This window comes from Sceloporus undulatus, unplaced genomic scaffold (assembly GCF_019175285.1).
Source record: "Sceloporus undulatus isolate JIND9_A2432 ecotype Alabama unplaced genomic scaffold, SceUnd_v1.1 scaffold_14, whole genome shotgun sequence".
Taxonomy (NCBI): Eukaryota; Metazoa; Chordata; class Lepidosauria; order Squamata; family Phrynosomatidae; genus Sceloporus; species Sceloporus undulatus.
Genome location: NW_024802936.1, coordinates 2,796,353 through 2,812,817, shown reverse-complemented (window position 1 = coordinate 2,812,817; position 16,465 = coordinate 2,796,353). Strand labels below are relative to the sequence as shown.

Genomic DNA, 16,465 nt, shown 5'->3' with positions numbered 1-16,465 from the left:
GCCTTTGCAGACATCTCTCCAAGAGCCTTCTCATGACGTCCTGCCTGCGTGGATCAACTCTGCACGTGGTCGTAGTGGACACAGCACATCTCTCTATGCCCCAACAGCTTTGAGCTCATGCGCAAGGCAAGCCCAGGCACAAATAATGGGGCACGTACTCATGCTGCTCACCCTGTGTGCCGCCGCGAGCACACACCCCATTATTTCTTATGGGGCTTGAGCATGCACTCTTTTCCCCATACGCGGTGGGGGGGGGTCTGGAATAGATCCCTCTCGTATGGGGAGGGCAGACTGTATTTGGTATTTGTTTTGTGTGTGCCTTCCTTCTTCCACACCCAACTTTTGATTAGAAGTTCCTTCCCAGTCCACTCCTATTTGTCATTACTCTTTGCATTTCTATTTAGGTTATGTCCCATTTTAATTTCAGTCTGTGATGTTTGTTTAGTGTGTATGTTCTATCTTTACATTTTCTCTTGTATGTCACTCTGTAATATGTCAGAATACACAAATAGGAAACATACTTGTGTAAGGAGCTTTAAAAACCAGTTTACCTCTTCCGAGTTGAATTCTAATTTGGGAGTCAGCCATGTTCTATTGCATGTAATTTGCCGACGAATCCACCGGCTGAATACAGTCCGGATGCAGCCCAGGTCACAGGACCGCTCAGTAAGCTGCTTTTCAAACTCGGGAGAGGTAAACCGGGTTTTTATAGCAGTGTGATAAACTCTTAAGTGTCATTTTTTCTCCCTGTGCTGTCTTTCTGTTGTTGTTGTTTTGTGCCTTCATGTTTCTGACTTATGGAGATCCTAAGATCACTAGGTTTTCAGGAGCTCAGGGTGTGTGACTTGCCAAAGGGTTTCCATGGTTGAGCAGGGAACTGAACCCTGATCTCCAGAGTTCAATTACTTTTTCACATTTACTTGTAAGCTGCCTTCAGTCTCATTTGTGGGGGAAAGGTAGGTTATAAATAGAATAAATGCTGAGTAATTCCATAAATAAATCCATGGCAAACACTACCACAGTGAAGAGAATCTGTACGTATACTAGCAAACTTTATTACAGCAGATTTTAAATGCAGCTGGCACAGACATCTCTGGATCACAACCCATGTCTTCATGGCAAAATTAATACTCTCTGCAGGTATACCCTGTGTCCAGATTTCATGTTTTTGAGTGAAAACAAGATTATGTCTATTTTGGTTTCACAGCACTATATAATGGGAAATGCATAGATTTGGTTTCCCAGATTTGCATTTGGTTTTGGTCCAAAGTGGTACTGAACTGAACTGGGCTGAAAAAGATGAGTGCTGGCAAAATACAGAATTAATAATAATAATATAATAAATAATAATAAATTATGTATTTATATTCTGCTTTTTCCTCATGGAATCAAAGCAGATTACAAAAGAAAGGTATCAAATACAAAAAAATATAGCCTCCCCACCAGTTGTAACATAACAAACATAACAATAAAATATTTATGCAAAAAACAGAAATAAATAATAAAACATAATTCAAAGTACATGACATAGCATAATGCCTAATAAAGATACAAAATCCAAAATACACAACATGGTAATAATTAAGGCATGACATCTAGATGGCAATTCCTGACATTACCCTGGCAGCAAAATAACAAAGACAATACAATAATGCAATACAGCAATATAAGAGTAACAAGAACATGGTCCCTTACTCCCACAAGCATGATATAATAATAGCAAATGTAACTCTAATGGAATGCAATACAACAATACAGTATAATACAACTCTAATACAATACAACACAAGACACATAATTCCCCCCTTCATATATACAACAAAAACTCCAAATATAACAATGACAAAACATAAAACAAATAATTAAAACCAATTAGTCAAACATTCAAAACAATCAACCTCCACCTGAGTCCTCTTTTGAGGTTCTGGGGTTGTGTCGGGTGGGGCAAGGCAGTCCCTCTTCCACAGGCATGCCTCCCTCTCAAACAGCTGGGCTGGAGGGATGGTCCTTGAGCCCCGAACAAATGGGAGGCGGTCCTAATAAAAACTATTAACCACTTGACAGGGTAATATTAATGCAGATACTATAATGTCAGACGTTCTGTTTCTGTCGTAGCTACTTGAGAGTTTTTCCATGGTTTGTAACACACATGACAGCAACATAGCAAAATCCCAAATTATATGCATGGAAAGACTGTATATTAAATATAAATAGGGAAAAAGAAAGTATAAAAAGATAGTTCTCTATACAAATTCCCCTACTGGGCAAAATTGTAGGATCCATTTTTCACTTGAACAGCTGAATGACCTGGATAACAGAGAAACATTAATTTCTTCTACTACTCCAAGTTGGATAAAGCTTCACTTGTTTCCTTGGCATTAGTCACGGACAAATGTCCATAAAGCTGGAACATATACATAAAAGACTCTTTGCTAAACTGTCTTTCATAAGCTTTTTGTGCTGCTAAAGTAATTCTTAATTGTATGATTCTAAGTGTTATGAAACAATAACACTTACCAGTCAACCTTATAGTCTGACATGTAAGTGTTGGCAAACAAAAAGCAGATTAGAATATACATTGCCACTAAAACTATTAAAGTACAAAACATTATCAGAAAGCAGGATTAGAGGAGAAATGGAATTTCTCTCCCATTATAAGAAAACTTTAAAAAGAGAATGAAATCTCCAGTAACAAAGTAGTGTAGCCTAAATATATTCACTTCCTTTGTCCTACAGATTGTGAAGATGGCTTGATATTCCAGGGCAGCTGTTTCCTGAATTACTGGGTTTAAGCTTAACAGTAAACTCTATTTCATACTGCAAAAGGGTTTATCATAACACAAAGAGTGCCATCTCTAAATCCTGAAGTAAACAGAGAAAAACAATTATTTCCTCTTTCAAGTTGCTGATAAAGAAGAATTTACAGCATACTATATAAATGAAAGCAATCCTCTGTTTAAAATAAAGTGGCCATGTGACATTTTGAGCCCCATACACTGAAGCCTATGATGGATGGGAGAGCAGGTCTTTACATTGATTAAAACAAGATGAAACTGTCTTTTTCTGCAAAGAGTGGAATATTTAGGATTAGGATTAGTCAAAATTATTCCTGCAATGGTCTTAACAAAAGAGATAACATGACATGCATAGCGACCTTCTGTGTTTTACTAAAAGGATGCCTTAGCCAGGCAAGGCCAACACAGAGTCTGCATAGGGATTTGCAGCTGGTGAGTCCATGTTTGCAATCTCTTCAACTCCATTATTTCTCATCTGTTACGCTTCAGTACAATTTAATTAGAAATAAGGTGATTCCACAATTTCACAAAAGTGAACACTGCAAGGCTACCTAAATTATTTGTTTACCTTCTTGACTCAATGGAAAGTAAACTGAATTGTTGTGGTATAATACAGATTTCCTGAATGTTTACAAGATGAAAACTTTATGTAGATTATGTGTTTGAATGTGTCCCACAATCACATTTTAAAAAATGTTGAAAACTAGACTCCAAAAAGAGTGGTAGGCTAGAAAGATTTTCACATCTTTCAATGGGGGAGCGTCTTCGAATACAGAAGCCCAACTTTGGCCCTATCCAGATGGGCCATTTGTACGTACTCCGTACGTACTAGGGTTGCCTGGGGGGCATCTCTTTTAGACGCTCGCAACCCTAGTACATACGGAGTATGTACAAAATGGCAGAGCCCTGTTCACACGGGCACCGCCATTTGACGTAACAGATGGCTAGCGTCTGCACATCGCTTCATCCAGGTGACGTCGTGAGTGCGCCAATGGCACACTGCAATGTCACTTGCATGCCGCAAAAAGAAGCCGCTTTTTGCGGCTTCTTTTTCCACTGCCGGGAAGCCTCGCCGATTGGTGGCTGAAGCTTCCCACTGATGGAAATGGAGGCGGTGGCAGACTGCCCTTTTTGGGCAGTCTGTATCCTGCCAATATTTGAGGCAGTAAAATCCCATGAGAATTGTACTTCATGCACTTTCTTGACTTTTGAACTAGCTCTTGGTACTTGTATGAAGTGTGGGGTAATTTAAGTTTACTAAAGCTTCAGCCTTTGTTTAGGAAACAAAAATATTTAAATATCAAAATGTCAAAGTCAAGCCCATTAGAGTTTAGCTTTAAATTAGCAGAATAGCAGAAAATGTGTTCTTGTCCAACTATGCTTTCCTAAGAATTCAGACTGACTCCAAAAGCAACAAACACATAGTTTGTAGTTTAGAAAACAAAAGTTTACTATTGGCTTTAACCAATATTTAGATAAAGGCTGCATCCTAATTTACATAGTGAATAGTTCAGGTAGAAAAGAATTCTTTATCTCACCATCTTTCAGAAGAAAGTTGAAAGAGCAGAAAGATGGGAACAGCTCAGTTGAAAATCTTTGAGAGAATGTCTGCTAGTCCCAAAGACGGAGTGACCTAAATCCCATGGTTAGTTTGAATGGTGTGTGTGTGTGGGGGGGAGTTTGCATGCAGGAAATCCCTATTTATCTAAGGAAAGGGAAAGAGAATGCAAAACCTTCCAACATGAAGTGATAACTGAGAAAAATAATTTTAAGACAGCTGAAAACATACGTGAAAAATAAGATACGAGAACAATCTTGAATGGTATATGGTTTCCTGTTCAGAAAAGGAAATGTTTAATGTTTTTGTGTTTCACATTTTCCATAAAATTAATGCCATAATGGTTTGAATATCTTTAAAATCTCTCTTCACCCCATTACATGTCATCTGTGTTGCCTTGTTTCAGCTGTGAGTACTTACAGATTGACTCACATAAGTAATTACAAGCAAAGGAACCTCAGTTAAGCTAAACTTTATTATTTTGTCAAGAAAAGCCTCTTTGTAAATGCTAACTCACTTCTGAATCTTAAGATAAGAAAGAGGAACAAAAGGCAAACCATTGTACACTGTATGTATGATAAAGCCATTTGGTCCAAATCTAACAATGAACGGGGTGGGGGGGTGCTTCATTCTACCATTAACTCTGAATTCATCCTCCTGCCTTTAAATTTAAAGAATAACAAATCATTGCTAGATTTAGAGAATGAGGTTAGTTTCATTCTCTAAAAATTTTTTTTATTCATCTGGAGACATTACCTTTAGACGGAGTTCTACAAAATCAAGAAAAGTTAGCACTCTTGTACTGGAGCCAGTTTTGCACAAAAACATCAACCTAAAAGATAGGAGCAGAGTTGATACCATCATTTTAAACTGTGGTAAAGACATGGTCTCTTTGTATCAATAATTATTTCATTGTAATGTCCACTTTGTCCATTCCAGAATGATATTTTGAGAAAATACTGGATAGATTAGATATGTCGTCATAGATATGTTGCAGGCGCAAGCACTGAACAGTATGTTCTTGTACATTGCGTATCTGACACAGCATATTTATATTTTGTGCTTGCTGTGGTTAAAATGTGAAGTGATTCTTAGCCATTAAATGGCTTTTAGAGTCCCCTAAAGATAGAAGCAGGGCCAGCTTTAAGTTTAAGGGGCACCGCAGTAAAGTGCTCTCCGCCTGTAGGCTTACATCATAGATTAGGAACACAGGTGAAAAATCGCCCATTTTTTAAAAAAAAAATTGAACACAATGATGCAAGAGAAGACTGTCCCTCCAAAATAACAAATAAAGTTAAGTCATTACATGGAGGAATGAAAGCAATGATATTATCAGTCATGACTTTGGGACGGGGAGTCTTATTGTTATGTCTTTGATATTCCAACCATCAGCATTGTGTATCACAGATAACATCTTTACTTAAAAGTCAGTGTTTGGGTCTCATTTTAAAAGGGCTAAAAAACAAACAAAAATTGGAATTTTCATTATTTTTTTATGGCAACATACCAGTTACCTTCTTTTTCTGGACTGTATTTTACAGATATATTAAAGTGGTTTCAAAAGCTCCGTAAAACTGTTCTAATTCATAGAAATTAGACACTAGTTACTTTTATAGTATTAGAAAGTAAGACCTATTGAGTGGAAAGTGGCCACAAATTAAATCCATCACCCTATTGCGTATTCTGTAACCCCATCGCCCACCCTTGTTGATTTTAATGGATTATTTTAATTAGTAATGATGTTTTTTTGGGGGGGGGAAGATTGGGGTACTATGTTTAGTATTATGTGAGATTTTTTAATTGTAAGCTGCTCCGATTGTCCTTGTGACAGAGAAGCAGGATAAAAATAAAGCTATTATTATTATTATTATCATCATCATCTGTGAGTCTCAATGTAGACCCACTGAATCTATGTGAACGTGGTAAACCAACATCTGAATAAGTTACATTGATTCAGTTGGTCTACTCTAGTTGAAACTAAAATGGGATTTAGACCAGTGCTTGTATATATTTCAGGTTTACAACATAATCTTGTGGATGTTTACTGTGAAGGAAGCATTTTTGAGAGACATTTGAACACTTAGGCTGCTACACATTCAGAAGGACCCTTTCCCCCCAAATCAGAATGGAGTCACTTTTGATTTTGAGAAATAACCCAGCTGCCCATCCCCTGGACCTAAAAAAACTCAGGGGCAAATCTGGCAAAATTGTCTCCTGCCCCCCACCTACAAATGGAAGTACTCTGGGGCTCTTCAGGGCTACATGCATCTCATATTTTGCTGATCCCTGCTCTGCAAAGGAAGCACTGCCATCTCACTCCAGCTAGTGGGAAGTACAGGGTAACTTTTCCCTATCTTCCTAGTGGCTTTATACTTTTTACAAAAAGCTTCCTCTATTGAAGTCATAGAGAAAGATGTTTGATTCCAGTATCTGTACTTGAGGGATTCAGTCTTAAGTTCTCCTGGGGAATGGAGAGGATTTGGAATTCACAGATCCAATGCTGCTACTCATCCTCTCACAGCTGCAGGGGTTTACTACGTAATATGTAGCTGCGGACAAGTCTACATAGGGACTACCAAACGCAGTGTGCAAACAAGAATCAAGGAACACGAGAGACACTGCAGACTGGGTCAGACAGAAAAATCAGCAGTAGCAGAACATGTTATAAACCATCCTGGGCATAAAATGCTGTTTGAAAACACTGAAATTCTGGGCCATGCCAACAACTATCAGGTTAGAATGCACAGGGAAGCCATTGAAATCCGTAAACATATCAACAAAAAAGAAGAAACCCTTAAAGTAAACAAACTTTGATTACCTGTCCTGAAAAACACCAAAATCAAGACCAAGCAAATGCAAATGAAAACCACTCAGGATGAAGGGGTTTCCCAGCAGACAATGTATCATTAATTAAATAGACACCCTGAGGCCTTGCCATTCAAGAACAGATCAATACACAGATTAACATGCAAATCACCTCCTCTCAACCAACAGTATATACACCTCACTCTCTTCCGTGACAGCATTCTGTGAAGATGCCAGCCACAGCTGCTGGTGAAATGTTAAAAATAAAATAAAATAAAACTTTTCTAGAACATGGCCTCATAGCCTGAAAAACCCACAAAAATATGGATGCCAGCTGTGAAAGCCTTTGATTCCACACTACTTCCAATCCATTCCCAGAATGCCCAGTTTTAGACCCTTTGTTGTTATATACCTCCAAGCCAACTCTTAACTTCTAGTGACCTTATCATAGGGTTTTCTTGGCAAGATTTATTCTGATGAGGTTGGTCACTGCATTCCTCTTAGACTGGAAGAGTCTGACTCCTATAAAGCTCTGCATGGGCTGGCCCCTCTTTATTTATCTGAACTTCTTTCTCAGTACATTCCCACTCGTACCCTCCATTCTACTAGTCAAAGTCTGCTGTCCCAGCCTAGGATCTCCACTGCCCCGTCCCGGATTTGTCCCTTCTCATTTGCTGCCCCTCACTCCTCGAACCTTCTTACCCCACGAACACACGTCATCACTTCTTTAACCACTTTTAAATCTTGAGTTGAAGACTATCCTGTTCAGGGAAGCATTCCCAGGCACTGTGTGATTATCTATCTGATTTTTGATTGGATAGTTGATGTTGTTTTTAATTATTGCCTGCTTATTTTAACCAATTCTATTTTATATAATTACCTATTGTTTTATACGTATTTTGTAGATTGTACGCCATTGGCAGGTTTTGTTTTTATTGATTTGATCATTTGTATGTACAGCGCTGTGTACATTTACAGTGCTATAAAAATAAACTATAATAATAAATAAATAATAATGACTTGCCCAGGCTCACTCAGTGGGTTTCCATGGCTGAATGGCGATTTGAATCCTGGTCTCCCAGCATCCTATTTCAACTCTTAAACCACTATACATGCTGATTCTCAGTCTTAGAGCCTACCTCTGGCCACACATGAACACTCAGAGCTTTGTGCAATGTGTCTAAGGCCTCTGAAATACAAATGGCTTCCCTGCTGACAAAGAGGCACATCTATTCATTCTAGTCACCACCAAATACTGGATCTCAAAATCAGAATTTTTCTGAAAGTATGTTTAGAATTTGGAGCTTTAGTATTTTGCTAAACAATATTCATTGCTGTATGGATTTTTACCCTGAAAGATACCATACTGTTGCAAGAAAAGATTGGTATGGAAATTATATTTTACAACGTATTTTCTTAATAGACATCAAGCAACAAAAAGAAAGGAGTATTCCTGCTTAAATTTTCCAAACTAAGAGGTTTGTTTTTCACCCTTTGATCCAAAGTACAGGAATATATTGTTACAAACATTGAACAGAATGGAGAATGCAGTCAAGAAATAAGTAGGCTAGGAATGGGAAGGGTAACCATGAAAGAACTAGACAAGATCCTAAAGTGCAAAGATATACAACTGAACACTAAAATCAGAATCATCCAAGCCATTATATTCCCTATCACCATGTATGGATGTGAGAGCTGGACAGTGAAGAAAGCCAAGAGAAAGAAAAAAAACCCTATTAAACGTGGTGGTGAGTACTGAGGAATTTGTGGACAGCCAAAAAAGACAAACAAATTGGTCCTAGAATAGATCAAGCCTGAACTCACCCTGAAGGCCAAGATGATGATACTGCAGCTGTCGTACTTTGGTCATGTCATGAGAAGGAATGACTTACTAAAAAAGACAACAATGCTAGGGAAGGTAGAGGACAGCAGAGGAAGACAGCATGTCAAATGGATAAACTCGATTAGAAAGCTCACGGGCATGAATTTGCAAGACCTAAGCAGAGCAGTGGAAAATAGATGCTTGAAGATGTTTCAGAGACACAGGTTGCCATAAGTCGGGGTCAACTTGAGGGCAGTTAACAATAATATATATATATATATACACACACACCTAATGGCTCTCACTGGATCATGCTTCAAGGTCCTTTACAATCTATAATGTATGCAACACTCCCAAATACCATAATTATAAAAACTTTATTTTATTTTATGTAAGGAAGATGCTATTGGCTTGTTCCAAGTCTGGTTGCCCCCCCCCCCCCCAGCCTTTCATTTAGCAAGTACTTCAACCTGTTTCCTCAATGGTACTGACGGTTACATATTTTAAAAGTGCCTTTGCCCCAAGGAAGCCTGTAAACATCCTGCCACTAGGGGGATTGGAAAGCGTAAAACACATTTTAAAAGAGGAAAGAGAACAAAAGGTTACACTGAGAGGATGCAACAATAAAGTACCCAGGGAGTGAAAAGTTTTTTGAGAACTTAAAAGTGAGAGGGAACAAAGATAGCTATCTGGAGAGAAAAAGTTTTACACTGTGCAATACATCACAGAAACAGCTCAGTGGACCACTAAAGAAGTTTGTAATGGCATAATGTGCAAATGTCAGCTGGTATCTGAATATAGATAGTATTTAGGTGCACATAAATCATATAATACTTCTATTGATACATTAATGGCCCTCTGCTTGTGAGCAAAACTATATGTTTAGAATGCTATAAAATATCTATGGGAGGTTGCAAGCAGAATATGAATGGCACAAACTGGGATCCAGTGATACAGGCTTCAGCAGTGGCCAGGAATGCATTTGCACAGCTAAAACGAGTGTGCCTGTTGTGCCAATTCTTTGAGACATTGGATCTGGCTACAGTGTCACATACCTCGATTCCATTCTGTTTGGACTACTGTAACACACTACAAGGGGCTGCCTTTGGAAACTGTTTGGAAACTTCAGCAGGTTCAAAATGTGGCATCCAGGATTCTGACCCATGCCGGTTATAGGGAGTATATAATGCCTTTGTTGAAAGAGCTCTACTGGTTACCAGTTCATTTCCAGGCACAATTCAAAGTGCTGGTCATGACATAGTCCTGCACAGCTGAGGTCCAGACCATTAGAAACACCATATCTCTCCATAAAAACCTGTAAGAGTCCTAAGATCTATGTGGCAAGGCTTTCTCTTGGTCCCACCACCATCACAGGCTTGCGTGGGGAGGACATGAGAGAGAGAGAGGCTTGGGAGGTTAAGCTGGTCCCATCCTGCTTTCCTTTCAGCAGCAGGCAAAGATGTTTTTATTTAAGTTGTTGTTAATGTACAATTTTGTCGGGGAAGCTTTTACATGGGGTGTGCGTTTTAGTTATGTTTTTTACTTTTGCATGTTTTTTGTAATTTTATACTATTTTTAGCTAGTTGATTTTAATTGTCTTTTACATTTTTATTGTAATTTTTTTTAATTATATTATTTGTGAGCTGCCCTGGGTCCCTTTCTGGGAAAAAGACAGCATGGAAATGTTTTTTACTGACAGATTGCTTAAGACTGGATGATTCTTAAGAGGATATATGGATGGTTTCTTTGAGAAGCCTTGCGGTTGAAGTGACAGCCTATGCCAGTAATGGCGAACCTTTTAGAGACCGAGTGGCCAAACTCAGTGGCATTCCCACACCAGGTGTTACCCGGTGCTGGGGGTAAGGACTTCCAGGGGTGGGACTTTTGAGGGAAAAGCCCAAGGCACACTCTCTCAGCCTCAAGATATGGCAAGGAAAACACTCCTCCTACCCTCGCATGCCTTTAACTAGTTTTTGGAACCTCCTCAGAGACAGTTGTAGAGATGGGAGGGTGGGGGAAGAGGAGGAGCTGGAATGTGAGCCAGCAAACAGAGCTCCATGTGCCAGAGATTTGCCACCACTCCCAGAGCTAGTGTAATATTTAACCTGTGCTGCTTTATCTCTATATACAACATATGCATGAACCAGGATTTATAGCTTGCTCAAGACAAGAGTTAATGAAAATGTAATTTAAATTCATATAATTGTTCTATAATTTTGCTCTGTAGCAGTAACACTTTACATGAAGCTTATATCCTTTTCTCACCAACATCCCATTTTGCAAATGGGAAGCTAGAACTTTCCCATGTCTGCTCATAATTGTGGCATAATTTGTAACTTAAATGTGTAGAATCAAAATCATTCAGTTGACCATGGTCCAAAACACACTGAAGAAATACCATAATCCAGTTTGAGACCAGCATAGCTGCTCTGGTTCAATGCTAGAAATCCTGGGAACTGTAGTTTCGTGAGACATTTAGCCTCCTCTGTCAGAGAGGTCTGGTGCCACAATAAACTACAATTCTCAGGATTCCCTAGCACTGAGCCAGGGGCAGTTAAAACAGTCACAGGCTGGATTATTTCTGCATTGTGTTTTGGACCTAAAACGCCATTGCTGAGACCTGGATTCAGTCTGGCAGTCTGGATGCATTCTGGCACAGAAAATGATGTTATATCCTAGGAATTGCTACAGAGTAATCAAAGCAATGGATTGAATGAAAACTTTATTGAAATTTCAGTATCATTGATATCAATGGCTGAATTTTAAATACCACCAATATTGGATCCAACCCAGCGTGTTGGAGAAAAAGTCACCTATATTGATTTTAACAAATTCCTTGAACATATGACTAAACCCTGATCTATGATGTATGATAGAAATTTCTTTTTGGAAGAGAACACCAGGACATTCACTCCATGTTCCCAAATGCTAAAACTGCCTATCCACCTGTTATTGGCAGTTCTGCAGAAGATAAACAGCTTGCTAGGATAATGACATCAGGGTTTTCAGAGAGGAAATTCATTTTAGAAGTGCATGTAATTTGAACCATGATATTTCTTTTAAGTGAAAACGAAGAAATTTTCCATACCATAAACAGTGTAGAGCAAATGTATGGTAGATGATACATACCAGGTGTTCTTGAAATACCAATGTGTGTGCAATCTGAACTGGCAAGCAATAGTTAATTTACAGTGGAAATGGGCATCTAGGGGAAAACTGAATCTTTCCTCTTAACACTGGCATAGAGCTCTGGAAAATTTCCATGGGAAGGGAATGCACTGAAAGGTTGCTGTTGTTATTCAAGTCATTCCCAACATATGGCAATTTTAAGGCAACCTATCATGTGGTTTTCTTGGCAGATTTCTTCAGAGGTAGTTGCCATTGTCCTCCTCTAAGGTTGAGAGAGTGTGACTTGTCCAAAATGACCTAGTGGCTGAGCTGGGATTTGAAGCCTGGTCTCCATAGTCCTATGCTCAAACCACTACACTATGCTGAAACACTATGCACATTACTCTTCTGGTGAATGTGAAGTGATGGAGCTCAGAAACAGAGAATGTTTTGCATGAAAAAGGTTCTGAATTCATTTCCCTGCCTCTATGCTGGCCAGTTTCATAAAACTTCCAGTTACTGGAGACAACAGAGAGCTAGATGGACTAATGGTCCTGGACTTCCGCCTCTTTTTTTTTTACAAACTGGATAGGACAGACTTTGACTATATGTGGCCAGTAGAACTGTTTGTGACCATCTTCCTGGTTCTTTATGTGTTCCAAGTAATTCTTAATATTATTTCCAGTTCCCTTGTCCTCAATAAATGGTATTCAAACAGACGTCCAGAAGTCAGTTTGACAACAGTTTTTCTTACCATTAATTTTGCATCTATCTTTCTACCTCTTGCATCAGTTTGTTTTCTTTATTTGGGTTCTTTTTTATTTGGGTTCTTTTCTTAAAAAACAAACTTTGTAACTGAAAAATCTTTCCTCTTGCACTTAGATGTAGTTTGTTAGTCAGATGTATCTGTGTCATTTAACTATCGCTGAAAGGGAGTTTTAAGATAAATCAGATACAGCAGTCACATTCTGTTACATGAGAAATGCATCCTACTTTCCTGAGACTGATCTTGAGAAAAGTGGACTTTAGGTTCACAGCAGCACATTTGTTTCTTTTCTCAGTTTGCCTTGTTCCTTTCCTTGCTCTTCATACTACAAGCAACTTTGGAGAGATCACAATAATTTAACATAGCCATAGCACTTTACAGTGGGAGATTAAACCAGTGGTATCAAATGTACACAATCCTTTTAAACATGTCATGAGTACTTGAAAAGACAACATACAGAAATGTCAGTACTATGTACAAAAAAGGGCTCCTTTTAATCATTTGTGCCTGCAGACAGCATTCAGAACTATATGTCTTCCCCTTTAGCTGTGTATCATGTGGAACTTAAATAAGATTATCATTTTAGGATTGCGTTGCTGGGCATTTTTTGTTCAGCTGCAAAGGGATCAGCAGCCCAGGTGAATTTATTGAAATAACAATCTTGGCTAAAGCATTATCATTAAATATTAATAAGATTATTTCTTCCTTTGAGACATGAGAAACCTACGCTGTATCAATTGCTTTTGTAGAGATATATTTTTTACAACACAAAATGTTCTGAATTGATTTTATGATTCCCCCCCCCCCTCTGAATTAAATGTTCATTGGCTGCTTTATGATCTGAGGAAGCAATGGAGAGAAAGAATAACTATTGACTGTATAAAAATAGTACCCTGATAATTACATGAACCTTAATACTCTTCTGATGACTTTAAGAATATACAAATCCATGTAAGTAAATTATAGCATTAAAGGATGGGAGTTTGTTCTGTGAGTCATGCTGCCCAATAGAGTTCAGATGCAGTTGGCTAGTAGCACAATAAATAATTGGCTTGACTGCAGTCTGTAGAGCTATTCTGGTCCTATTAATGGCAGAGCACAACAAGCAAATATGTGGTGGTTGTTTTTTTTTAAGGTAAATTATTTCAGAGTGTAGAGAAGTACATATGTGTGTTTGTACAGAAACTAAGAGATGAAATGTGATACTGTCACATATGATAATACAGGAACCCAAAAGTCTGAAATGGGGTTCTAAATGTCAGAATCCTGCAATACTTGTTGCTTTCAGGTGGTATATTTGCCCCACTTTTTATGGGGAAAATACCCCTTCATAGGGCCATATTAGAAAATATGAGATAAAGGTGTGCATTGCCTCCCAATGAATTAAACCATCATTGGAAAAACTGCTTCAGAGATCAGTGGTTTCATCAGAGGAGTGATATGGAGTGAGAGTGCTTCAGGTGTTCCCACATCTATACTTGTCAACTCAATATCACCTTCCACTAACTACTGTTTCCTCTGAACAGGAAATGACATTGGAAGTACATAACTGAGAAAACAGATAAAGGGGTATTTTTAGTGGGAAAAGGAGAAAGGATTAAGTAGCCCCTTTCTTACTTCTCGTTCACTCCCATTCATAGCAGCTGATGCTACTCTTCAGTGGATGAGGAAAATGCCAAACTATTCCTATGTTAAGTTTGGCCTTACATTTATCCAATTTGTGGATTAATGTTGTCTACTAGTCTTTTTTCAGATTGAAGGGAATAAATGTGTCCTGTCGAATCTTGCATCTGAGAACATAGGTAACTTATACAGGCTAGTTACCACAAATTAGGATGTTTGTTACCACAAAGGTATTAGATACACTCCTGCTATATCTGGGTATGTCTTTGTAATCATTCCTTGGATCTGAATATCCAAAATGTTGACAAAATAGCTAGAGAAGTCAATTTTGTGTTTGTTGTTGTTATGTGACTTCATGCCATTTCTAACTTATGGCAACCATAAGGCAAATCTTTCACAGAGTTTGTTGGCAAGATTTGTTCAGAGAGGGTTTGCCATTGCCTTCCTCTGAGATAGAGAGAGTGACCTGCCCAAATCATCTAAGTGGGTCCATCATGGAGGGTGGATTTGAACTCTGGTCTTCCAGGGTATTAGTCCAACACTGAAACCATCATACCACATTGGCTCTCCCATTCTTATTAGTGATGAAAAGTGATTCAGGAGATGGGAAACAGTTATATTTGGAGACAGGGTGTCAATATGTTATTTTCCTTGTTGACAGATTGTATTAAAATTATCTCTGAAAGCCTAAAGAATAGTGCCATCACTTCTCTTTTAGGTCCTGTTGTCAATTAGCACCCTCCAATAGTACTTCAAAATAAATAACAGAGCCTGTAATAGCTAATAAATGAGAACAAAAGAGGGAATGTTGTAAAATTTGTGCTGGGACAACCATGTACAACATTTTTCTTCTTGCTGTGACAGTTTCCAAGAAAACCTGGATTTGGTTTTAGTTTTCATGTTTTGCTTCAGGTTTGCAGTCTGAATCTATTAAACATCTTTAGCTACTGGTTCAGAAAATGTAGAACCAGCCATGAACACAGCACATTGGACAAGATACATATCTTCTTCAAAGCTCTTAAAGGAAAAACAACCTTTGAAACTATTGTGTATTCAGATTCACGTGTGTGTCTTGTACTAGTGTGCCTAAATATTCTGAGACAGGTACAATTAGTTATATGAGAAAGGAGAGAGGTTTCTTTTTCTACCAGAAACAATCTGGAGTACAAGTATATTTATGCAGCACTGTCAAAATGTCATGACCTCTGCACTAGTACAGACAGTGCTTCCACAATGTCAAAAAATTATCACAGTGATTCCTCATTTTTGCCAATTAAGGCTGAATTAGATATTTTATTTTATTTTATAAAAAGTTTATTATTTAAAACATATTAACAATTGTTAATAATACACTCTTATTAACAGTAATAATTAATTATACATACTAAATGAAGAGTCCTTCCCCCTTTAACCCTTTCTTACCTTAACCTATATCCCTCCACTTCAACCTTCCTAAATACCTTCTTTATCTTTCTCACTCCCCCCATTTACTCATCTATCCTCCTTCTTTCTTTTCTGTCTTCCTACTTACTTACACCAACCTTCCATACATACTTAATCCTATTTTACATTCTATCCTATCATCTGACTCTTCTTTACTCCATCTTCTACGTTCCATATACTCATACAAACTAATACAAACTGACACATACATGCTGACTTCCTTCCTACCAATTTACAATCTGTTGTTGTTCAGACTTGTCTTTCTTGCATCTTCCACTCTCATCTTGGATCCATCTTCCCCTAAATACAAATAACTTATCTATATCTTTATTTACTTGACTAGCTTTCATTCTTACAAGCTCAATACTGCTATCTTCCCCATCTCTGTTCCAAGAACTTGACAACTTCTATCCATTCCTCTCTTCTCTGTTTTTTTTTTTTTTTTTTTTTGTCTTTCTCTCACGGCTTATGTTAATCTGTCCATCTCTATTCCCTCATACAGTTTCATCAACCATGAATTAGAGATTTTTTGAAAGACCGTTAAT

The 16,465-nt window shown here is 38.1% G+C and overlaps 1 protein-coding gene across 1 annotated transcript in view; it reads left to right on the top strand.

Moving 5' to 3' along the window:
* The window catches only part of LOC121917297 (disks large-associated protein 1), a 414,174-nt gene that overhangs the window by 118,895 nt on the left and 278,814 nt on the right, over window positions 1-16,465 (top strand). The window lies entirely within an intron of this gene.